Source organism: Zootoca vivipara, chromosome 10 (assembly GCF_965207765.1).
Source record: "Zootoca vivipara chromosome 10, rZooViv2.hap1.1, whole genome shotgun sequence".
Lineage (NCBI taxonomy): Eukaryota > Metazoa > Chordata > Lepidosauria > Squamata > Lacertidae > Zootoca > Zootoca vivipara.
Window position 1 is genome coordinate 33,897,978 of NC_142593.1, and position 24,830 is coordinate 33,922,807.

General features: G+C 44.0%; 1 protein-coding gene across 6 annotated transcripts in view; it reads right to left on the bottom strand.

The window, feature by feature from the left end:
- Positions 1 to 24,830, bottom strand: part of FAM169A (family with sequence similarity 169 member A) — an 82,569-nt gene that overhangs the window by 28,139 nt on the left and 29,600 nt on the right. For 2 of the 6 annotated variants that reach the window (XM_088653298.1, XM_088653299.1), the window contains exon 2: positions 3,624 to 3,659. The exons of 1 other annotated variant lie outside the window; for it this stretch is intronic. The gene's annotated coding sequence lies outside the window, so the exon portion shown is untranslated. Of the gene's footprint in view, positions 1 to 3,623; positions 3,660 to 9,456; positions 10,232 to 24,830 lie in introns of those variants that run through there. 3 more of the 6 variants (XM_060280231.2, XM_060280232.2, XM_088653301.1) reach the window with 3 other exon arrangements.

Genomic DNA, 24,830 nt, shown 5'->3' on the forward strand with positions numbered 1-24,830 from the left:
AGAGGGAAATGGTTTAAAATACTGTATGGGGGTTTCCCGCGAAAAACAGGAGACTTGGCAGCTATGCTGTTGGGGCTATGTGTGGTTGGGGCTTGCCACACAAGTAGGGCTAGGAGATATATATCAACATATCATCCAAAAGTGCTTTGAAGTCCGTATCGTGATATTGGTTTCATAATTTTTGACCTGGCAATATCACGAGTGTGTGTGTGTGTGTGTGTGTTATGCGAAAATCACAATGTGGGGAAAACAGTGTAGCTAGCAAATGCTTCTCTCGATTCCTGCAGCCCCTCTGTCAGCTCGGCTCTTCCCTGCCTCATGCAGAGGGCAACAAATCACGATGCAGGAAAAACCATGAAGCCAGCCAATGACTCTACATAGCTCCTTCCTTATTTCATACATTGCGATACATCAATACTGTATATTGCGGTGTTTAGCTGGTGATATATCACACTGTTGAAAACCATGTATCGCCCAGCCCTACACACAACTGTTATCAATGTCATCAAGACGAGTTGAAAAAATCCACAGAGAAATAACATCTTATTTGATTCATTCCTTCTGATCCTTTAGCATTATTTCCCCCCACATTTTCAAACTTCCTTCGGCCACCATGAAAGCTAGCAATTTATCATCACACACAGTGGGACAACAAGAACTCACAGGACTTTTACATTGTAGAGGATACAAAACTGCCCTAATGAACTTTCACACAGCTTGTAAGCTACAGACAGCCCATCTCTGGGAAACCATAAGGCTTTCAAGCAGATACCATATGGGTCAAATTCAAAAATTGACATCTTTTTACGGCTCAAGCAGAACAATGACCTTCTGTCAGATCAAAGTCTAACTCAAGGCAATTGGCCCCCCTGGGAATGCTCTGCCTAAGAACTGCCACATGTGTTAGAAAATGGCAACAGGGAAGTAAAAGGTTCTGCTGGCTCATCTCATCAGTGCACCAGGTTAAATATCCTGCTAGATATTTTAATCTAATTTAAATTGGCCAATACCTGTATTTGATATGTGCTGCTTTGAGTGTTTTTAGCATTATAAAATCAACAGGTCGAATTTTACAAGACAAAATTAATCTAGATGGGACAACCTAAAATCACCCAAAGTAGTTTATCATTATTTAAATATTTATAAACTGCACTTTGGTATAAAATATTGCAAGGCGGTATATAACATACAACTTAAAAACACAATACTGGTTTCATGATCCCACAAAGTCTTGTGCAAGGATAATTATGTCAGTTGTGAAACAGATTAAAGGTATTTGGAGCACATAGGTGAAATCTAAAATAACAAAAATGCAAGATTGATTTAAATGAGTGATAAGATTTATATACATATATATTGTATACTATTTTCTCCATTCTCAACTTAAAGAGTCTATATGAGAAACAACAAATCATGTGGTAACCAGAATTAATTACTCTCATGAAAGCACACAGCTCTTTCATTCTTCAGAATTGTTTAAATGCCTTGAATACCACAAAGGCAGGTTAACAGGGCCAGGAATTGATAGGAACATGGGGACCTTTCCAGGGTCAGAACTTCTACAGATATGCCTCCTTTAAGGGCGCACAATTTAGAGTGGCACACACGGCATTGGTAGGGAGGTAACTCCCACAGCTCTTTGAAAAACTGAGCCCCTTTAAAGGCACGGGAAAGGGAGGAATGCTGTGCATTAAAAGTATATTGGTTCAGATAATGGTTGTCAACTGTGCTTGCCAATATCAAGCATCATCAAAGCGAAGCTTCCAACTTCTTTGAACTCTATGTTGTGTTGCTGGTGTAGCACTAATGGTGCGGAACCTTTTTTCAAGCTGAAGGCCACTTTCTTTCTGAAGTGTCTTTCAGGGGGCCACGTGGCAAGGGGTGCAGCCAGAAGCAAAAGCATGCAAGGCAATGAATGTGAATTCTACCTCTGCACAGTAGGGCTAGTTTGCATACACACTCACACACCCCTCTCCATCCTCCACTGAGGCAACATCAGGGACACATGGACTTAAACAGAGTTGCTAGGATGATACCGAACCAGCCGAAACTACCATTGCAATGCAATCATCTCGGGTGCGAGACCAAGAGCGTCCAGAAAAGTTCTTAACCTCCTGCTGCTCAAATATGCTGCTGGTTGCAGCTGTCTGAAAGCAAATGCTTTCGTCACTTGTCAACTTTACATGGTCAAAATGGCGTTTGCCATCACGTTGCGTCATGAGCAATGGCGTAATCAACAAACACTTCATGGGTAGCAGCCCCATGCCACCCACCTCCTCTTGCACTTCCAAGGGAGCCTGGCAATCTTTAGCATTCCAGTTGATGCACACATGGGTACCTGTTTGTCAGGATACTTTTAACTGGCAGCAACAACCAAGAGAAGGATGAAGACAAACATATCCAGCTGGGATAGCTCAGTAGATACAGCACGAGACTCTTAATCTCAGGGTTGTGGGTTCAACCTGGGCAAACGAGTCCTGCATTGCCCAGGGGGGTTGGACTAGATGACCCTCATGGTCCCTTCCAACTCTATGATTCTATAATATAAAAGAGAGCTCACACCACATTCCTCACCCACAAGGTGAGCCTTGTGGCCCCCGCCCCCATTGACAGTTTGGCTGATACAAACTGAATGCTTGTTCAGATGAAACATCTGCATCTCCTTCAAGGCTTAGACAGGCAACCTCCTTGTTATATTTTTGTTTTGCTTTTTTAAGCATAACATGCATATTTATCCTTGTTTTAAAAACTGTGGCTTGGATCCTAAGAAAAGCTGCTGTACTAAGGAAATTCACAGGAAGTTTCATGTGCTCTCCTTATGCTATTGCCATCCGGGCACCGCGAAAAGCCCCCCCCCCCATCTGACGGGGTGCAGATGTGAAGCTCTGCCCACCTTCGCACAATTCCCCGCTGCCCAACCACATCGTTCAGGAAGGTCCCCTGGCCCTACATCAAAACATTTCAGGGGACTGGAAGTTCTCCTCCTGTGAATTTCCTTAGGCTAACTTATATTAGGTTCCAAAACAGTGGAATAATATAATATATAATACAGTATAACCCACCTTCCATCCTCAAGGTACAAGCACTGTTCCAGGGATTCAGGGCAATTAAGTGCCTTGATTCCATACATTATGGGGTTTTCGGCGAGGAAGGCTGGGATAGAAATGTAATAAATACACAGGGAGTGCCAGTCAGTGCTGCCCAGGAGCTGGCTTCCATTGCAAATATCCAGAGCACATCTGAATTAGAATCACAGTTCAATATGCTCCAGAGGGGTTTGCTTCCAAGGAAGCAAGCTTAGAATTCAAATGGCAGCAACTTTTCCAATGAGGCCCTTTTACTTTTTTGCACTTTTATATACCCCTCCCCCGATATAAACAGCCCTTGTTCTGCATACAACCTTAGCAGATTTTGTACCACACACCCACGCTGCCCAAAGCTGCCAGATAGATAAATGACCAGTTTACAAAAATGCTTGGTATTCTGCCAAGCATGGGGTACCTCTGTTGTACAGCCATTTATTTTATTATTATTTTTAGCAATTGTTGTTCCCCACACAATGGAAGCTGGATATAAACAGATTAGAGAAAGTAAGAGAGTAGTCAATGCGAACAAATACTCACAGTCCCTGGGGATTTGATGTGGTCAGACAGTTTATGCTGGGGAAAAGAAAAGCAGAATTATTAGGATCCAGAGGTGAAATTTACTGAGATGAACGGAGGTATGACATACCTCTTGTCAAAGTTATTCTGCCAGACCTATTAAGACAGCTTAAAACTCGCACTTCCTAACAATGAGCTTTGTTTTCTAGCTCACTGGTTTGCAAAGTTCTGGACAAAATGAGGCATTCCATGACAACAAGATTGGAAGCCAATTTGTCCTGATGCTGATCTTCTCTTGCAACAGGAGCTATTCTAGGGCACTGGTCATAAACTGGTAGATTAGGACCCACAACTGAATTGCAGCCTGATTTCACGGGGGTGGCAACAAGCAAACTGCCCCCCCTCCTCTGCATTCCATCTTTAGAAGTACAAAGAAAGGGTCTTTTCCGTGGTGCACCCTAACTGTGGAACACATTCCTGAAGGAGATATGTCTGGTGAGAAGTGGGACTCGCCATCTCCAATGCATGTTCTGGATGAAACTGGATCCCAGATCTGAAAATGTTGAAGGCTACTGGGTTCTAAGGTACACCCTCAATTTGCACTGCCAGGCTAGAGATTCTGAGGGCAAATTTTAAATGTATGCAATAAAAGTATGCCTAAAGCAGTAAAACTTCCAACAATGTCAAATGCATTGTTTATAACTTACCAAATAAAATTGTACTAGTTGGCATATTTATGGAAATCTACAGATGTTTACTGCATAATAAGGCCCACTCTACATAATGGAGCTCATTTCTAGGTAAGTGTGCACAGAATTGCAGCCTTGTAAATGCCTTAGTTTTGTACACACAAAATTGCAAATACGCCATCACTAGAGAGAGGGAGCTGCACACTGCTGCACCCTATTCTCCCCTAGGGTATCTGCGTCAGTCCTTTGAGAAGAGAGGCAGAAAGCTCCACCGCAAGGGGTCAGCCATATCAAAAGGACAGCAGATACAGGGTGCTTGCCTCTAATACAGTATCTCCAAACTAGATCAAAGGTCACCAGGAGGAGGTGGCAAGCTCCAGCTAAGGCTCTCTTAGCTCTTCTCACGGACATCAGGATCGTCTAGGATGCATCTTGGACTCAAGTCTACAGAATTCTGAGGAATTAACCTTTTCTCCGGCAGTATTTTGTCTTGCACACATAAATTCATACTAAACATTTTGAGTAGATAAAATTATAATCCTAGAGAGCATTTCACTCCTTCCAATACAAACAAAATACTGTATCTCATAGAGGGTAGGAGTTTTTTTGCAGTTCCCCAAATGGCCATTTGGTGGCGGTTGGGAAATCTGGAGAGGAGGAGAACAAGTTCTTCCTTCCTACCCACAATTTTCAAGTCCCCCACCCCACCCCACAACCAAGCAGGCCTCTCTGGCACACCCACACACTGAGAATGTCCTCTAGAACAGTGTTTCCCAACCTTGTGCCTTCAGATGTTTTGGGACTACAACTCCCATCATCCCTAGCTAGCAAGACCAGTGGTCAGGAATGATGGGAGTTGTAGTCCCAAAACATCTGGAGGCACAAGGTTGGGAAACACTGCTCTAGAACTAGGGTGACTGGATACAAATGAGGAAAGGGCTCAGGCACCTTCAGTGTTGGACATCATATTTGCTGATTACACAAAGCTTCACAGCTTGTTTTCCACTAGATAAAGTCTGGCATCGCGCTTCATTAAAAGACTCAGAGACTTTTTTAAGATTTCAGTTTATTACTTTTGAAGATCTGAAGAAATTTTCCATAAAGATTTTCATATTGTATGTTGTACTGTATATGGTCATTGTGTTGCCCTTGATATTGCTGACCTTTAGTAACTGTGCAGAAGAGGGAGCTGCAACACCTCAAAACCTCTCTTCTTCTGCATCTGGCCCCTCCTAGCTAGAGCAAGGTTCTTAGTGGGAGAAGGAAAGACCCTTTCCTGAGCTTCTCAACAGCAGTTCTCTTTTAAGGAGAAGCTATTGCTCATCTAAGCCCCTACTCCGATGCCATTCACATGCTTTAAAATGGTGTTAGCAGGTGGTGGTGCAAACAACACCATCAATGTGCATGGTGCTTTAGAGCAGGCATCCCCAAACTTCGGCCCTCGAGATGTTTTGGACTACAATCCCCATCATCCCTGACCACTGGTCCTGTTAGCTAGGGATCATGGGAGTTGTAGGCCAAAACATCTGGAGGGCCGCATTTTGGGGATGCCTGCTTTAGAGAATACAAGAGGACAGGTCTTCATTGCAGCACTGCCAGTAATTGCAATGCAACCTGAAAGAGCCAAGGCCCTGGTATGAAATCAGTTTGCATCCATCCAGGTCCCAAAGCCTGGGGAACAGAGATGGATGCATGCTAAAGTAATTCTGAATTAGAGCCCCAGTAATTCCTAGGATTCAAAACATAATTTTGCCATGGTGCAGAAGACGTTCAACTTAGTCAGAAAACCAATTCCCAAGGCTGTAAGAATTATGAGGCTCCTCAACTTTGAGACAACAATTTGGCTGAGGCAAGTTGATAAAATGACAAAGGGCACATACAAGACCCACGAGCAGAAGGGTGTGAGGGATTCTATGGCATCGGATAACTTTGAGAGGGGGGACGGGACACAAATTGTTTGTCACCCTTGAAATCAAGGCAAGGGAGCATGGGGTATTAGACATACTGTGTAGTCACTCACCACCACACAAATTGGAGAAGCTCAAGGCAGGCCACTTTGGAAACATATTCTTAATTTATAGTGCCTCTGCATGGTGCTCCCCTTCACAGCAATATGCACAAAGGCAGACACATGAGGGACACCATCATGTCTATTGTTAGTAAGGTAAAGGTACCCCTTGCCGTTAGGTCCAGTCACAGACGACTCTGGGGTTGCGGCGCTCATCTCGCTCTATAGGCCAAGGGAGCCGGAGTTTGTCCGCAGACAGCTTCCGGGTCATGTGGCCAGCATGACTAAGCCGCTTCTGGCGAACCAGAGCAGCACACGGAAACGCATTTTACCTTCCCACCGGAGCGGTACCTATTTATCTACTTGCACTTTGACGTGCTTTCGAACTGCTAGGTGGGCAGGAGCTGGGACCGAACAACATGAGCTCACCCTGTTGCGAGGATTCGAAACCGCCAACCTTCTGATCAGCAAGCCCAAGAGGCTCAGTGGTTTAGACCACAGCACCACCTTAATTTATTTACACCAGCAAAAGCAACATGGCACACAAAAGCATCTTGCTAGAATCAGGTATGAAATCCCTCAAGAACAGCTGAGAGTCCTACAGCAAAGACGTAATAAACTTGCTACTACAAACGCACACGCAAAGCTCCAAGAGCCCAGACCTCCCTAGAAACTCTCCAGCACACACTTCGGGAATCACCACTCCTGGTAATTATCCTGAATTTAAACTGCACTCCTGCACTTACTTGCCTGGGAATGAAGCCAAACAGATTTGTCTCTAAGTAGGATTGGACTGTGCTGTAACCATGTGCAAGACTACCCATTCCTATAAGCTGGAGTGCCCAAACTTTTTTCAAAGAGGGCCAGATTTGATGAAGTGAACATGTGTGAGGGGCAACCAATGTTGCTGAGCTTTTTTTAGGATTTAAGTTGTTGAGCTTTTTAAAGATTTTACCACCCCAGGGCATATGCTGCCATGGGGGCTGAATTTGGCCCCCAAAATGGACTTTGGACATGCCTGCTATAAGCCCTATATAAATCACAAAGTTAACCTGTGACTTGTTAAAAGATCCTACCGAATACTTTCATGTAAACCAGGATAGGTAAAAGGTAGATCCTCAGGATCTACAACTCTAGGTGATTTGCAGTTGATAAAAGTTACTTCTTACTCCGTATAATTTAACGCAAGTGAAAATATATATTTCTCTGGCACGGCTAGTCTTGTTCTCAGTTACTCTCCTATAGGCTGAATGAATGAAATGTGTTTGCCTTTGACTACCGTAGGTCTTTGTGCAGTTCTACTGGCCAGCTTTAAGAGTCTTATGTTTAAGTAGGTCCCTGATCTGTAGTAACTTAGATGAAGATTTGTACTCTTATATACAGTACTTTTTTTCTCTCAGTGTATAGCTTACAGGACATGCTGCCAAGTACTGGGGTACAAAGCCCTACACAGCAAGGAACTAGGAAACTGAAAAGATAGTCTCATCACTTGTATATCCAATTGATCACTCTGCTCTGCAGGAGAATGCCCCCTGTGGATACCATGTTATCAGGAGGTTCCTTTCTTGAGATATAGGAATCAAGCCTTTAATGTGGTAGCAGCCTTTGGAAAGCCTTCCTATTCCATATTAACAGGCAGTCTCTGGTTGTGTGTGTGTGTGTGTGTGTGTGTGTGTTTTGGCACCTACTCAAGACCTTTTTATCACCAAGCCTTTAAAGTTGAATATCTTTATTATTATTATTATTATTATTATTATTATTATTATTATTATTATTAAAGGTTTCCTTGGTTTACAAAGATATGTGCAATGTCTCTCATAACATTATTACAAGTCAGTTGCATTTGTTGAGACATTGGGAAAGTTGAATATCTTTATATCCCAGTCTGCATTGGAACAAATTTTAACTCTTTTTATATATGTAATTGTTTTATGCATGGAAGTGTTTTTCATTGTCCTTACACCTGTCTTTATGGTTGTTGACTGTTTTATTTGGTATATACAGTAATTGTTTAATTTTTTTTAGTTGCCGTTACCCACCCCAGGACCTTATGGTAAAGGGAAACCCAATACTGTAAAATACACAGCTGCTGACTCCACCGTTCACACTAAGGGTACATTACTTTGAATTTCTAGCAGAAACAGACCCCACACCACAACCCCGAAACCGACCCGCCCCCGACGTAAACAATCCAGAAAAAGCAAACCTCTCTCACACCGACATTTTAAAAATGCACGTCCTCCACAGATGTTTGCAAATACCTCCTCAGAGTCCACCATCCCTTCCCTCCCACAGGCTTAAAACGAGTACTGGGCAAGAATAACGCGCACCGACAACCCTCCCACCACAATTATTGGCCTCCATACAATATCACAGTAAGAAAAGGCAGAAGGGGGAGGGGCGCCAAGCCGCTGGAACAGAAAAGGGAACATTGCCAATTAACGATTGTTAATTCCCCCCCCTCCGGATTACACTTGAACCCCTCAAAGTACCATGAGCCCGGCCCGTTACCATTGCCGCCGCCCTCGGTGACCCCACGCCCAGCGCTGCGCCCAGCGGAGCGCGGGTTTAATTCATTCTCCGCAGCTGAGGCCGGCAAGAAAAGGCTGCGGGCGCACGCCGCGCTCCGGAGAGGAGACGTGGGCGGGCGAAAAGCCGGAGGGGGCGGACGGGGAGCCGGTGCGAGGAGGCACCTTTGGTCGTTCCTAGCGGGTGCGGTGGGGGTCGGAAGCCAGGTTCCTTCGGGCACCCGAGGGACGCAGACACTTGGGATATATGCACGCGCACGCGCCGCTACCTAGCAGGCGCAGCGCAGGAAGGCCTAGAGAACATGGAGAGGGTGGGCTTAGAGCGCACGCCAAGGGGGAGCGCAGGGAAAGAGGGACGCACGCACACGCCAGCGGCGGGTCTCCGCTCCCCTCGCCTACCTGGCTTTACGCGACGACAAGCGCAGTCACTTCCTTTCGAGGAGGAGGAGGAAGGACCCTTAGTCCCAGGGCTGACCACCACTCCCACCCCGGGCTGCCTAGCAACAACTATGAATCCTGGATCCGGTGCTTGCCAGGCCTGGATTACTAGGGAGAGTGGGGAGCAGGTTGTCATCAACCGAAGGCTGCCCCATCTCCTTGCACGCCCCTTGCATTCTGCATTCACTCACCTCGGGCAAATCTACCTCCTCCGGGGCTGCAAAACGGACCGGGGGTGGCGGGGCCGGCTAGGAGTCCACCTAGGCTCACCTTCTGCTCCTCTCGCTGTTGCTACTAGGCGCCTGATAGCATCATCGGCGTCCCTCCCCCTGCCGTGCTCGCATCTCCTCTCCCTGTTTCTGACGCACTCATTCTGCAACGTCTGGAGCTTTCAGCTGCACCCACTCCAGCGCGCTTGCAGCTCTCCCTCCTCAGTGCATCGCCCAGCCGGCAAGAAGCTGCTGCTGCTGCTGCTGCCACCGCCGCTGCTCCAACAACAAAAGAAATCCGGGGACAAACGAGACCTTGTGCGTAAAATCGACTCAAGCCTTCCTTTTGTCGTGCTCCAAAGACGGCACAGCTGGGCGAAGGATTTATGAATGCAAAATGAAGGGTAATGTTGGCACAACACACCACCTACCTTTCCTTCCAAAAGGCCCCCAATCTATTGCTGCAGCAGTGCTCCACGACAGCAGTCGCTGCAAATATTCCAGAGAACAAAATGACTGATAGCTGCCAAGTGATGGGCAGGCGGCAAAGAAACGCAGCGATGGAGGCAGACATTTGGAGAGGGTTGGCGGCATTGCGATCTCTTGTTTGGGTATGGCAGAGTGGCGAGGACTATAACGTTAATGACAGCCTTTGTTGAACGTGCAGTAGGGAAATGCTTAAAAATGGATTGGAAAGATGATTTTACAACAAAGGGGGGTTTGGAGCTGGAGGAAAGGATGTTCATCATGAATGTTACTGCAATGAAGAAAAGAAAGGGCAGGCATTAGTGATGGTCCATGCATTTTAAATACTGTAAGCCATAAAACTGGCATAGGATAACACAGAAGGAAAGTCCCCGTTTTATTTATAAGAAACTGTCTTTAATCATCTAGGCTCCTGGACTGCAGGTGTTTGACTGTGTTTTGCAATGTCTTGCAGCGCCTTTGCGCAGAAGTAAATATCACTTTGCTCAGTGGGATTAAGCCCTGGTAAATCTGCAATCTATACGTGCTTATTGTGGAGTAAATTAAATGGAACCGCTGGGACTTGCAGCTTGATTCTCCATATATTTGCTCAGAAGTCAGGTAAATCCCACTGAATGCAATGGAGTTGACTCCCTAGTAAACATGCATGAGCCTCAGTTACAATAAATACAATATATGTTTACAAAATCAAGTATATATTTCCTTTGGGACCTTTATAAATTTAAATGCATCTGACCCATTGGGCTTGTTGTAAAGATTGAGTTTAGGCTAAGCTATCTTTCTAGCTCTATGCCAGGTATGGGGAACCTTTGGCCAGGAATGATGGGAGTTGTAATTCAGCAACATCTGGGGCTCCCCGATAGTACTGTTGTTTAATATGAACAGTAAAATTCCAGTACCTCCATTAATTTTCCATTGGCCATATGATGTTCTCCTTTAATCACCAACCGCCCACGGGAAAGTGTGGGAAGGCAGTGATTTGGAGGAGAGCATCATATGGACAATGGAGACTTAAGGGAGGTCGAGGAAGCTTACTGTTCACATTAAATGACATACAGATGAGTCCCTGGAGGGCCAAAGGTTCCCCAACCTGCTTCGTAGTTTTATGCCCCGGAAAATGAGAAATAAACTATAATTCTAGAGAACCATCTAGGAACTTTGTAAAGATAAATAAGTAGAGAGATATTAATAGGATTCTGTTCCAGCTCAGAGGGCAGTCCCTTTCCAAACTTATACGCCTTTATCTTTAGCTGTGCATTTTGTGGAATTGTACCCAGGTAAGCACCACCTGTCCTCTTCTGATTAAAGCTTGCACAAAAGTGCCCCACCTTCTTCACTGTGTCCACACGCAAGCACGGCTACCCATGAAGCTGAAGTTGGTTCCTAGTTACTGTAATTATTTGCATATATATATATATATATATATATATATATATATATATATGAATATACATGCACACTCCGAGTTCATTCTCTATGAAGTGTGTATTCAGAATTTCTAAGCATTGTGAACAAGTCCAACTTTTTTCAGGACAGTGTTCTACTGCCAAGCAGCTTATAATGTCAGAAGTTTTTCCTAGCATTTAGCCAGTCCTCTTTCTTGTAATTATGACCTTTGGTTCAGGCCCCACCATCTGGAACAACAGAAGACAAATTTGCCTCTTTAGCTACAGGCACATACACAATGCTTGTGAGAGTGTTTCCCCCCACTGCATTTCAAGTCGTGTTTTACGTTGCTGTACACACCATTATTTGATTTTTTCACTTTACTTGCACACACAGAGAGATACCTGAACCAAACTCCTAATTCAGTGAACCCATCATCTGTGCATTGACACGTGCAACAGATGTGTGAAATGCAAACACGTTAACTTCAGCTTATGTTTTCAAATTGGATGAAAGCTGGTTTGAGGGGAAACGCATCAAACAATATTTCTTGAGAAACTGCAGGATACATATGATTGGTTGGTGGGTAACATCATGTGTAAAAGGTAAAGGGGACCCCTGACCCTTAGGTCCAGTCGTGACCGACTCTGGAGTTGCGCACTCATCTCGCATTATTGGCCGAGGGAGCCGGCGTATAGCTTCCAGGTCATGTGGCCAGCATGACAAAGCCACTTCTGGTGAACCAGAGCAGCACATGGAAACGCCGTTTACCTTCCCGCTGTAGCGGTTCCTATTTATCTACTTGCATTTTGATGTGCTTTTGAACTGCTAGGTTGGCAGGAGCTGGGACCAAGCAACGGGAGCTCACCCCATCGCAGGGATTCGAACCACCGACCTTCTGATCAGCAAGCCCTAGGCTCAGTGGTTTAACCACAGCGCCACCTGGGTCCCAACATCATGTGTACTTCGTTTCAAAAACCAGCAGAGGGAGCACACTGGAGCTGCATCAATGGCAATCCATGCGTACAGAACCTATGCCTCAGCCCTTCAAATATTTAAAGGTGGCAATTATCTTGACCACACATCCCCAAACTCGGTCCTCCAGATGTTTTGGGACTACAGTTCCCATCATCCCTGACCACTGGTCCTGTTAGCTAGGGGTGATGGGAGTTGTAGTCCCAAAACATCTGGAGGGCCGAGTTTGCGGGTGCCTGATCTTGACTATTAAGTCTTCAGCAAGCGTTCATGAGAAATAAAGGAACTAGCACACAAATTAGCAAGTCAAGTAGCTATCGTATGATCACAATTACTAAGCTGTCAAAATGATTTGAGAATCCACACATATACTAATCACATGGTTTTTTTTTGTATTTTGGTAATGCTGAGACTTTTTAAAAATTTCACTTTCCCAGAAATATGCTAGACCTTCACACACATACCACATTCCACTCATACCTATACCATGTCACTTACTTTATAATTATTTTGTAGCCATACACAAACACGACTCATTCACCTATACTCAGATTCCATTCCAAAGACCCAAACTGTTCTTCACGACTTGCTATCTTTCTATTCAGAGGAAAATAGATAAATAAACTGATGTGCTAGATGAGAACTCCACGCAGTCTTGTACCCCAAGTTTGAAGTTGAAGTCTTCTAAGAAAGACAGTACCACCCTGGTATCTGAAGAAGTGTGCATGCACATGAAAGCTCATACCAATGGCAAACTGAGTTGGTCTCTAAGGTGATGCTGGAAGGAATTTTTCTATTTTATTTTTATTTAGTACCACCTGCTGTTTTTGTGTGTTTAAGGTGCCCCTGTGAAAGCTCATGTCTCAGGGACTTTTCATGATCCTGCTGCCAGCATGGGGCAATCACGGTCCTGAGTGTCGCCCCAGCTTCTTCGGAGGAGGAAAAAACTTAAACACGATGCAGAGTGCCCAAAAAATGGACCAGAGGCAATTGTATTTCATCCAGCAGAGCTACTGAACGCAAATAAGCATAATGGTCACAAATCCAGTACATTCAGGATTGGCACAGTCCATAAGAATCCAGTTGCAGCACTTACAAAAACCTATAAACTTAAAACAAGACTAAACCTTAACACTAAGCATACTATGTACAGAACACCACTCCAGAAGGAAGAGAGATAGAAAGAGTAAGTAAAACCCAAGCTCCTTCTAGCCTACTGTATATAGTCAGCATGGCGTTAATTGGAAGAGATAAGAGAACCAGTTCAAGCCAGCTGTACTCAGCTTCTCTGAAGGTATAACCCAAACAATCATGAAGCATTTTTCATACAGACCAGCTTTCAGAAACTTCCAGAACCCTCTTGAATTAATCAGAATAGGTTTATGGAACTGGCTGAACTGACCGGGAGACTACGTGACCAGGGAGAAGAGTCGGTGGAAGAAGATTGGAATAAATTTAAAGTGTATATAAGAAATAATTGCAATATTGGAAATCTTTGATACAAGGTTTGGAAGTATATAGAGGTTGTAGAGGAGGATTTGTAAAGGTATTGTAGTATATTAAGATTCAGATATAAGTGTTAAACAAGAAATGGAATGTTTGTTAAGGTAAAAATAAGATGATTGAATTATGATATGGAAATTACTAAGGATGAGTTACAAGGAAACGCAGCTAGGAGGGATATGAGGAAGTCAACAATGTTAGGATATAAGAATGATAAATATGATTTCTTTTTCTTTCCTATCTTGTTTGCTATTTTCTATTTTTGTGTTTTAGGTTTTTGTAATGTGTTTTATGTATTTTTCAGTTTTATACAATATATATATATATATATATATATATATATATATATATATATATATAAAAAGAATCAGTATAGGAAAGATTTCTACACATCAATACTTTCTGCACTAAGAAATGCAAACTGACACTGACTTGGTCCGTTCTAACTTCCAACCTCATGAGCATCTACCAGCAAGACATTTATATGCTTGCTGATCCCATATGTATAGCTTTCAGCCTGCCTAGGAAGGTCTGGGTGGGTGGGGACAAAAAGAAAGACCTATATATATGTTTTTGGGTATGTTGGGAGCTGCCTTGAGAGGGGCAGGCAATTCTGGCGGTTCCGGTTTCCGCCTGCAGGAATGGCGGACCTGTTTTCCATCTCTCTGACCTTCGTAAGGAATTTGGCGGTTGCTAGGGGAGTAAATGGCAACCCCCTACCCTCTCCGGGGGTTACGGAGAGGGGCCGCTGGCCCGCGATGCCCCCAGACCCACTCCGACTGTTTTTGGAGTGGGGGGAGCTTGGGCTGAGCACTTACGAGGGCCAGGACTCCCGGACGCTAATCTGCATGGCGGGGATTTCCATGGTTAAAGAAGATAATTAGGCTTAAATCTATGGACATACTTCAGAAGGAGGGGAAGAAGCGCTGTTTACTGCTGAGAAATTTATGCTGCTGAAAGGAGAGGAGTCAAAGATTGTACTGCATCTGGAAGAAGGATTGATGGGGACGGAGCGATAAGGGAAGCGAGTTTTTATTTTTTTTTCCTTCATATCGTTGCCTCGTACCTTCCCGGACGCGATGTCCTGGCTTGTTTGGAGCGAAAGAGAAGCAAAAGACTGTGTGAGTTGAACTTTATAACTGTTGTTACTGAGCATATTTTTTTAAAGATGTGGAGTTGCCGATGAGAAAAGCCTCCCCCTAGTCGGGCGGAAGGAGTTCTGGACGCGCTCGGAGGATTTATGAGTTGTGACGCACTTTAAATTGGAGCAGCGACCTGAAGCTAAGTTCAGCTATAGGGCAAGGAGATCCATTAATTTACCAAGAGTTTATGGTTTGATGTTTGGGTCTCCTGCCTGAAAAAGCTGTAAATTCTATAATGATCGTGAATCTTCATGGCTATGAGAGAAAGCGAAAGTGATTTGAGCTTTTTGAGATGGCGCTGCTTCGGGCTGCTTCGACGCAACAAGGAGCTCCATTAAGAAGATTTATGGGGAGGCTGGACTGATTAACTCACACAGGAGAAAGAACATCTGTGAAACTTTGTTTGATATTTATCTCAGCGGCTGGGAAACAATCGGATGAAAGTGGAAAACATCTATGTGACTGTAAGGGGAAGATCTGGATTATTATGAACTTGGAGGACGATTTGAACTTTAGAAAAAAGACGGCAGTGGACAGTTGCGAGGAATTCCCAATTTCTTGAAGCATGGGAACCCAAATAAAAAATTCTTTAGATGATTTGGCATAACATTCGGTTTGATTGATATATATATGTGTATAATTTGAAATATTGAATGTGATATAATTGGTTTTAATTGGAAAATTAATAAAAAATATTTTTTAAAAAAGAGAGGGGCAGGCAATTCTGAAAGGCAAACTATGAATGCAAAAAAATCATCATCATCATCATCATCCCATCAGGGATGATTCATAAAACCCAAAGTGACATCTGAGCATGCTTTCAACAAATTCAGCAGTGGATGACCATTTAATTAAGCAATAAAGTAAGTGCTTTAAAATCAATGGTGTTAACTTCATTGGTTTTGATGGGTCTGCTCTGAATATGACTTAATTGGATCTCACCCAATGAATGTTGAGGTGGGTCACATAATAAAATAAATGGTATTCTGATAGCTCCGCTTGGCCATACCCATTTCCAGCGCACGTTAAGGTCAGTGCAGGAAACAATTCATTCAATTCTGTGCTTAAAACTTCTGGCCACAAGGTGGAGCTATCAGATTAACAACTCTTCTTCACCGGCAGTATAAATGTGCATTGAACTTCCTGCCCATTAGGGTTAATTTTAGTTCACAGACCCTTATGAGTGGGGTATGCATCCATCAGAGGATTATTTGAAAGCCTATCCAAGAAGTGATTCAAGTGTCACCAATGTGGTGTGGTTGCTGCTTCTGCCACACTACTAGCTTTTATATACAGTGGTATCTTGGTTTACCCTGTTTCCCCTTTTTTAATACGTAGTCAGAAAGTAAGCCATGGCAGGGTTTTTAAGCATTTGAGAAATATAAGACATACCCCCAAAATAAGCCATACTTCCGCTCCGCGGAAACCAACCCCCACAGGCACCTCCACTCACAGAGTCAGAGTGCAGGAGCGCGATCAGCTCTGAAGTGGCGCTCCAAGAGCTCCGCTTAACAGCTGATCGCGCTCCCGCCTTGCTGGCTGCATCCCCGCGCTCCGCCTTCTCGTCCATCGCCGCCCTGCCGCTTCTGTGCTTGTCGCCACCGCTGGGCTCACTGCTTCTTCCTTGCCTGGCCTGGCCAAGGAGCTTGGAGCGCCCTGCAGCAGCAGGCGGAGCGCCTGAGCCAGCGGCCTCTGCCTGGCCCGGCCTAGGATGCCTGCTGCCCCGCCACCCGGAACCAGTGGCTGCTGCAGCGCCGAGCACTCAAGAGAACCAAGCAGTGCCCTGAGCCAGCGCCCTGAGCTGTAAAAACTGTACCGGTAATAAAAAAAATAAGACATCCCACCGAAAGTAAGCCACCCTGTGTTTTTTTGAGGGAAAAAAGTTATAAGACGGTGTCTTAAAAAAGGGGAAAGACGGTAAGTACACAAATTGGTTCCGGAAGTCTGTACTTAACCTGAAGTACCGGTATACTTAACCTGAAGCAAACTTTCCCATTGAAAGTAATGGAAAGTGGATTAATCCGTTCCAGACGGGTCCGCGGAGTACTCAACCTGAAGCGTACTTAACCCGAGGTATGAGTGTAATTGGTTCCGGAAGTCCGTACTTAACCTGAAGCATACTTAACCTGAAGCGAACTTTCCCATTGAGAGTAATGGAAAGTGGATTAATCCGTTCCAGACAGGTCCGCGGAGTACTTAAACTGAAAGTACTCAAACTGAAGCGTACTTAAACCAAGGTATGACTGTAGAGATATATTGTGATGTAAGCTTTAGGGACTAGTTCCCACTTTGTTGGTTGCATGATATTGGCCTCAATTGGCATGGACTGCATGTGAGCATGATCACCTACTAATACTGGTCTGATGTCCAGATATTAAAGAGACAGAAATGGGCCAGAATGCATTCTTTCAAGTTAGCTGGCAGCCCTATTCCCCTCCTTTTTATTTATTATAAAACCCATCTTTCATCTAAAAAGCTCAAGGCAGTTTTTGGTTCACTGTGCTTTTGGAAATTAGAGCTTTGAAGAGAGCTTGAAGAAGACACCAGAACAGCAACAATAACTTCCAGTGAACTGCCATAGCTCAGCAAAGCTACACAATCTTAGGCCATCATATTATGCACCACCATTCGAAAACTGGATAATTGTTTAACTAACAAAAATATATTGACTTATATTGATAAGGAAAATAATTGACATAAGGAATGAGCAGTGCTTTGTCATGTAAGGTACTCCATAGGATTTAGCATTTGGTTTTTGTGAATCACTTGCAATAATCAAGTTGGTCTGCAGATGGTGCACATGTCTTCTTTTCTACGATTACCAGTTAAAGCAGGCTTCCTCAACCTCGGCCCTCCAGATGTTTTGAGACTACAATTCCCACCATCCCTGACCACTGGTCCTGCAAGCTAGAGATCATGAGAGTTGTAGGCCAGAAACATCTGCAGGGCCAAGGTTGAGGAAGGCTGAGTTAAAGCATTCTACTTCCTAATCCTTATATACAGTGTTATTTTTCTAGAAAAAGCACCCCGAATGCTTCCCTTGTTCTCTTATACCAGGCATGTCCAACAGGTAGATCGTGATCTACCAGTAGATCACTGGACGCCCACGGTAGATCACTGGTAGAGCATTGGCTCCCCCCAAGAAGCTGAACAACTGTGGCTCCCCTAAAAAACGCTCAATATTTTACCTACTCCCTGAAAAAAAAATCAACAACTTTGACCTGAATCCCCAAAAAGGGGGTAGATCACTGCCAGGGAGTTGGCCACCCCTGTCTTATACAGTAATGGCAATGGTGCCCACCCGAAAGATGCCAGAACTGAGCTGGGGGGGGGGAGCCTTGCTTATATATACCGTGTTTCCCCCTTTTTAAGGCGTAGTCATAAAATAAGCCATAGCAGCATTTCTAAGCATTTGAGAAATATAAACCGTACCCCGAAAATAAGCCATAGTGATAGGCGCTGTGCGGAAGAGATCACTGAGCTCCCCGAGTCAGCAGCAGCAACGCCGGCCGCAGCAGTGTTTGCTGAGTCCTTTCTTGCTTTTGGGACTTGGTTACTGTGCTGGCTTGGGATGGTGTGTGTGCAATTGCTGTTGCTGCTTCGTGTTTTTCAGCTGGATTCTCTGGGTTCTAAGCACTTTCCCCCGTTTGTTTGTGAAGCAGCACTCGGCTGCAGCCCCTGCCTCTCCCGACGGCTGCATGAATGCGAGGCTGGATTTGATCGCTATCTCCTTTTCCATTTCTTTTGTCTTTGAGCACCCGGCCCCGCCCCCTCTCCCCTTCGTGGAATGAAGAACGGAGTTTTAGCAGCATTTCCTCATTATAAAAAAAAGGTCAGGAACTTTTACTTTAACCTCAAAAATGGGATATTTCCTCTCTCTAAAAACAACTCTGACCTGAACACCAATATAACGGGGGTAGATCACCTCCAGTTTATAAATCCGCAAGTAGATCGCAGTCTCCTAGAAGTTGGGCTCTATACTTTGGCTGATTGCAAGCCTTTGCATCTTTAAAAAACAAAAACCATGCGCTTCTCAGTCTTAATTTTCCTTTAATTCATCCCCCTATACCCTCCTCCAACCATTGCCTCCTTCCATTCCTTACCCCCCTCCCTCTCTCCCCACTTCCCTCACTCCTGTGCGATCTCATTTAGTCATATACTTGCTTTTTCTGTTGTGTTGTCTATTTTATATTTAATATTATTACCCTTTATGATGTTATTTTTCCCCTTGCGATAATTATTTATTTTTTATCTTTAACTAACTTTCCTTTCCATATTTTTCCATATATAACTCAACACTTTCCCATTCCTTCTTAACTCTTTGGATAGAGTGCCCCCCCATTATTGTTGTTAATTTTACAATTCCTGGATTTTTTATGGAACCGAACAGCTCGGGTGCTTCAGAATGTGCCTTCTGTTGCTACAGGGCTATGGGGCTTCACTATTTGACCCCCCCCCCAGGTTGGGATTTTTAAAGTAGTTCTGTGGGTCCCAGGGCACAGAATCACCCCCGATCCTTTCCTTTGTCTAAACAGACCTATTCCCCCCTGACTTTGGAAGGCTGTGCTTCAAGGGTGATACCAGGGGTTTTTTAAGACCTGCGCCTCTTAAGGATTGTTACAGTCCATAACTTCCATTGCTTTCTACAGGGTTGGGGGTTTAAAGCACTGCCACCCCCACCCCACCCTGCAGGCGCTCGGAACTGGCAGCGCCAACAACGCGCCCAGCAATGTGCAGAAGAGAGCACCGAGCATCCTGAGCCAGTGGGTCCCAGTTGTACCAGCACTTTTTTTTTTAAAAAAAGACACCCCCTGAAAATAAGCCACTGTGTGTTTTTTTGAGGGAAAAAAGTTATAAGACGGTGTCTTAAAAAAGGGGAAACACGGTATATTTAAAATGCACAGCCCCATTCTTAGGGTGCTTCCCAGACTGTCACTATTTTTGGGATTCAGTCACCAGCAAATCCAGGTTGCTCAATTATAGTCAATTGGGCAGTACTGTGCCACAAACCCACTTTCCCCAAAGTTACGTAGTCTTTTTTGCCATAAGGAAAGCAAGGGAAAACTGGAAATTTTGTGGTAACGCTTGATCCTATATATTTTGGAAAGTTCTTTGTTTGCTTTTTAGTTTATTTGTGGATTATTCCATGTTTTGTTTTTAGTTTTTGCCCTGAACTAAAAGTTTCAATAAAAATATTTTTAATATATAACTATAATATAATATAATACAGCAATATAAAGCATTTTTGTTGTTGTTTAGTCGTTTAGTCGTGTCCGACTCTTCGTGACCCCATGGACCACAGCACGCCAGGCACTCCTCCCGCAGTTTGGTCAAACTCATGTTCGTAGCCTCGAGAACACTGTCCAACCATCTTGTCCTCTGACGTCCCCTTCTCCTTCTCCTTCTTAAAAAAGCATTTTTAAGAACAGATAAATAAAATTCAGTGGGTAAACCAAGCCTTAGGAAAACACAGCTAATTATAAACATTAGCTTTAAAAATGACGAGAGCCCTGGCGTAGCATGAGAGGGGGGCCACGGGGGCAGTTGTCGGGTGCAAAAAATTTGTTAGGGGCGCAAAAATTTGACACGTGGCACTGCTTCAATACAGCTGTGAGCTTCTGTCTCTGGGCTAAATTGAAAACAGCTTCTCCCTGTGAACCGGGAAGTGACCTCACCAGACAACAGAATGACTCTTCTTTTCTTGTCTCTGTGGCTGCAATCTCCTGGGTGATGCGGACCTCATTAGGCAGTTGAATGTGCATGCATATACCATCCATTTCCCTCCCTCCTACCCCCTCTGCATGGCCCTGGGCACTAGCAACCCACTCTACACCACTGACACTGGAAGATACATTTTTTGAGCTCCCACTTAGTGATTGGTCCAAACAATTGGGAGCAATTACGATAACAAATAAATTACGTGTTTTAATTATGTGAATCAGGCAACATGTCAGGTTCCTTACTATGTGGTATCCAACATTAGTCATACTCAGATTTACCCAATTAAAAACAATAATGGCAAGGCCAAACCAGGCCCATTAATTTTTTTTTAAAAAAAAATTATCCAGCTTTGAATTAAACTTGCATTCATTGGTGCGATGCTCCATTATCTTTACTAATATATAGATATCTGAAAAACTGTCAGTAAAACCTAGACACAACCTTAGTGTAAAATAAACAGGTGTGTCAACTTAGCTGTTTAAAAAAAGGTGACGAAAATATTGAGTGTATTTGTGGTTTTTGCTTCATTCATTATAGAAGAACTGCAAAATGGGAAGTGGGAGTGAACTGAGCAAGAAGAACAAACAGTCCTGCATCGTGGGGTTTCTATATTTACTGAGACGTTTTTGCCAGCAGGCACACTGACACCTTCAGACACCCCAATGGCAACCCCTGCTTTAAGGCTTCAGTAGGCAAACACAGGGTTGTGTGAAAAACTGGACCAAGAGAGAGCTAGTTAAAGGTTATCTGCTACTATGCCTACACATTCCTCTCCCTAACTTTTGTATTAGGGGCTAGTGATTGTCTCCGGTGTTGCATCTCAGGGGCTGCCATTCCTAAGTCCAGGTGAACGACTGCAGGGAAGTGACTGCTGTGCTGAACTTCTTATTAAAGATCCTGAATGCACAGGGTGTTTTCTCCTTGAACTCATGGAAACTGGTGGCAATCTCTTCACCTTCCCATCAAGGGAAGAGGTGGGTGTAGAAAGGAGAGGTGGAGCAGGCTGCTGAAGCAATTAGCTCTAATTATTTACACACAGATACATATCGATACAATGCTCCTATTAGGAAAAGCCACTTTGCTTGATTGCAAACATGCATGGCCAGCAATTTCAATAATAGCTGAGTTAAGATACTGAGATAGATTTCTGGGAGTGAGACAAATTAAGCCCTGCCTAATATCAAATAAACATGTAAAGGAATGCATTATAATAATTTCCCGAGCATTATTATTAAATATGTATCCATAGATAACCCTTTTCTGCAAGCGTAGCTTTTACTCAATGCTAGATGTTATACAGTTTCCTCCCCTGCTTCCTGCATATTTCCTTTCCTTTGTGAAATAATGTGATCAATCCTCATCTCAACTCTTTCCAAAGCTATGATTTTTTTAAAAAAAAATTATCCAGCTTTGAATTAAACTTGCATTCATTGGTGCGATGCTCCATTATCTTTACTAATATATAGATATCTGAAAAACTGCACATCAACAATGCCAAACTATGAGCAAGACAGCCGCCACAAACCAACACCTGAATGTATCAGACAATAAATAATCTATTGCTGTTCTTGTTATCAGATATTAGGTTGAAACTCAGTAACACTCATTTTCCACAACAACTGCTAAGCGTTCCGAGTGTCCTCAAGAAAGTGGTTCAACGTAAGACAACGTAAGCAAAGGCTGCCAATATCTCCCTGGAAATGTTCGTTGCACTGTTTGTATATTGCTACTATAAGGGCATTGGAAACAAATTCCATTATGAAACATACTGCAAATGAACTCTGTAGAAATATTGTCTCAAATTCCAAAACTATCATTCCCCCTTCATTCTAGGGCTTGTGCTGTAGTATTGCTTTATTTGTTATCTGCTCGCCTTTGACAAAACTGCAAATAACTTATATTTGTATACAAGGAGGATATTTTTTTTAATAATAAAAAAACAGGGTACACATCTGTTCTGCTGCACTGATATGACCTCCCAGCCAGAATACTGTATGATCCAGTGGCCCTCTAACAAATTCCTCCACTGCTCTGATGGTTCAAGTCACAGCAAAAAATAAAAAATTCCTTCCAGTAGCACCTTAGAGACCAACTAAGTTTGTCATTGGTATGAGCTTCCGTGTGCATGCACACTTCTTCAGATACACTGAAACAGAAGTCACCAGACCCTTATGTATATTCAGAGGGTGGGGAGGGGTATTACTCAGAAGGGTGGTGGGAATGGGTGATTGGCTGAATTGCAACTCATTACCAAGCTTAAAACCGCGTGCTTCCTACTCAGGCCCGCCCCTTGCCTCTGTCCCACCAGGAAGAAGCGAGGGGCGAGGCCAGAAACATCGGGGCCTCCGCGATGGCGGTCGTGCCACCGTCACAGTAGCGAGGGGGCTACAGTAGCGAGGCGCCGCGCCGCCCCTGCAGAGCCTGGGGCACCCCGTCCCCCTATTGTGACGCCCCTGTGCCCACTCACATAACCTTACAGAATATATATATTTTCCCTTATCATTAAAAATGCTTCTTAGCAACCCACACATACACCACTGAAGTGCAGCATGTTCATACAACGTAACTAGACAAAGGCAACCCCTTCTCTCTAAACTAGAAAGAGAAGAGAGTGTGAGCCCATGTGCTAACCCCCCGGCCCGGGAGCCAACCCATAAATAATGAGACACAACAACAGATGTATGGGATAAAAATGGGAGCCCTGCAATACCTGGTCCTTGCTCTGCCTCACAGCCGGCAGCTGATTGGGTAGCCGGGGAGGGGCGGAGCAACAGCCAGCAATCAAAAAGGGGGTGTCGCCCTGGCACGGGAAGCCCAGGATCGCAAACCCCTCCCACTGCCTTGATGAGTGAGCGGTAATTATAGTTTTATTTATTTACGCAGGGTTATGAGGGCATTTGGGCTGGAGCCAAATGTGGACTCTTCCAGGTCTCTCTGCCCAAACCACACCCTTCCCCACCTATGCTCCACACCTTCCTCAGGTGCTTTTGCCTTGCTAGATGTGTTATTAACTATAATAATGAGTCTTGCTAATGCAGAATGACTGTAGAAATCTCAAGCTTTTGCCTGGCTGGAATGCAGCTTGTTGGACAGTAAAAGTCATATCCTTTGCTACTCCCACTTTTGCCTCTGGCATGATGTGGCCCTTGGAAGGCTGGTCCACAAGAGAATGCAGGCTCTCTGGCTGGGCGAGTTTCCATTCCCTCTTTGAACAGTTCAGTTCCTTGAGAGGAGCACCTACACTTCCACTCCCTTTGAGGGTGGCTCTTCTGAGCAGGAGTGAGAAACTCCCACTGTCTTAAAGAAATTCCAGAAAGAAATGAACAAACAGATTGCTTATTATCTTTTACCCAGCAAGGCAACTTCTCCCACCTGTTCCCAAGACGAGCACAGAGGGAGAAAACCTCTTTGAAACATAATATGAAAAGCCACACTCTTCAAACCACTTCTCTTGAAAAACAAAACAACACAGGCCTGCTCTGAAGTTAGACAATTAGGTGAAGCAGCCTACATCACCGAAAAGTGCATTTATTTCAGCAATGCAACTTATTATTTTTAATTTTTCTTTTAATTTTTACAAATGCTTTCTTTCGGAAATTCCACAGTAATAAAACAAATAGTTACAATACCTGATGTTGGGAAAGATTGAGGGCACTAGGAGAAGGGGACGACAGAGGACAAGATGGTTGGACAGTGTTCTCGAAGCTACGAACATGAGTTTGACCAAACTGCGGGAGGCAGTGCAAGACAGGAGTGCCTGGCGTGCTATGGTCCATGGGGTCACGAAGAGTCGGACACGACTAAACAACAACAACCCTAAGTGGGTAGTAGCATGAACCAGCTCCCGTCTAGTTTAAGACATTAAATTCAACATAAATTCATGCTGTTTTTCTACACATTGTTGGTTAGGTAGAGCTTTCCACAAAAGTAGTTATTATATTGTGGCTACTTAGGATCAAAGACACCACAATGGCACTGAATAACAAGGAATAACACTTTTAATCTCTTGCTCCACTCCCGTTCCAATTAGCTGTTGCCTGCAGGTCCTTTCCTGGAGATTAGTTTTTTTAAAAAATCTCCATAATATCTCCATAATCCCACCAGCTAACATGGGACTTAGTTTGGACCAAAAAAACACATAGG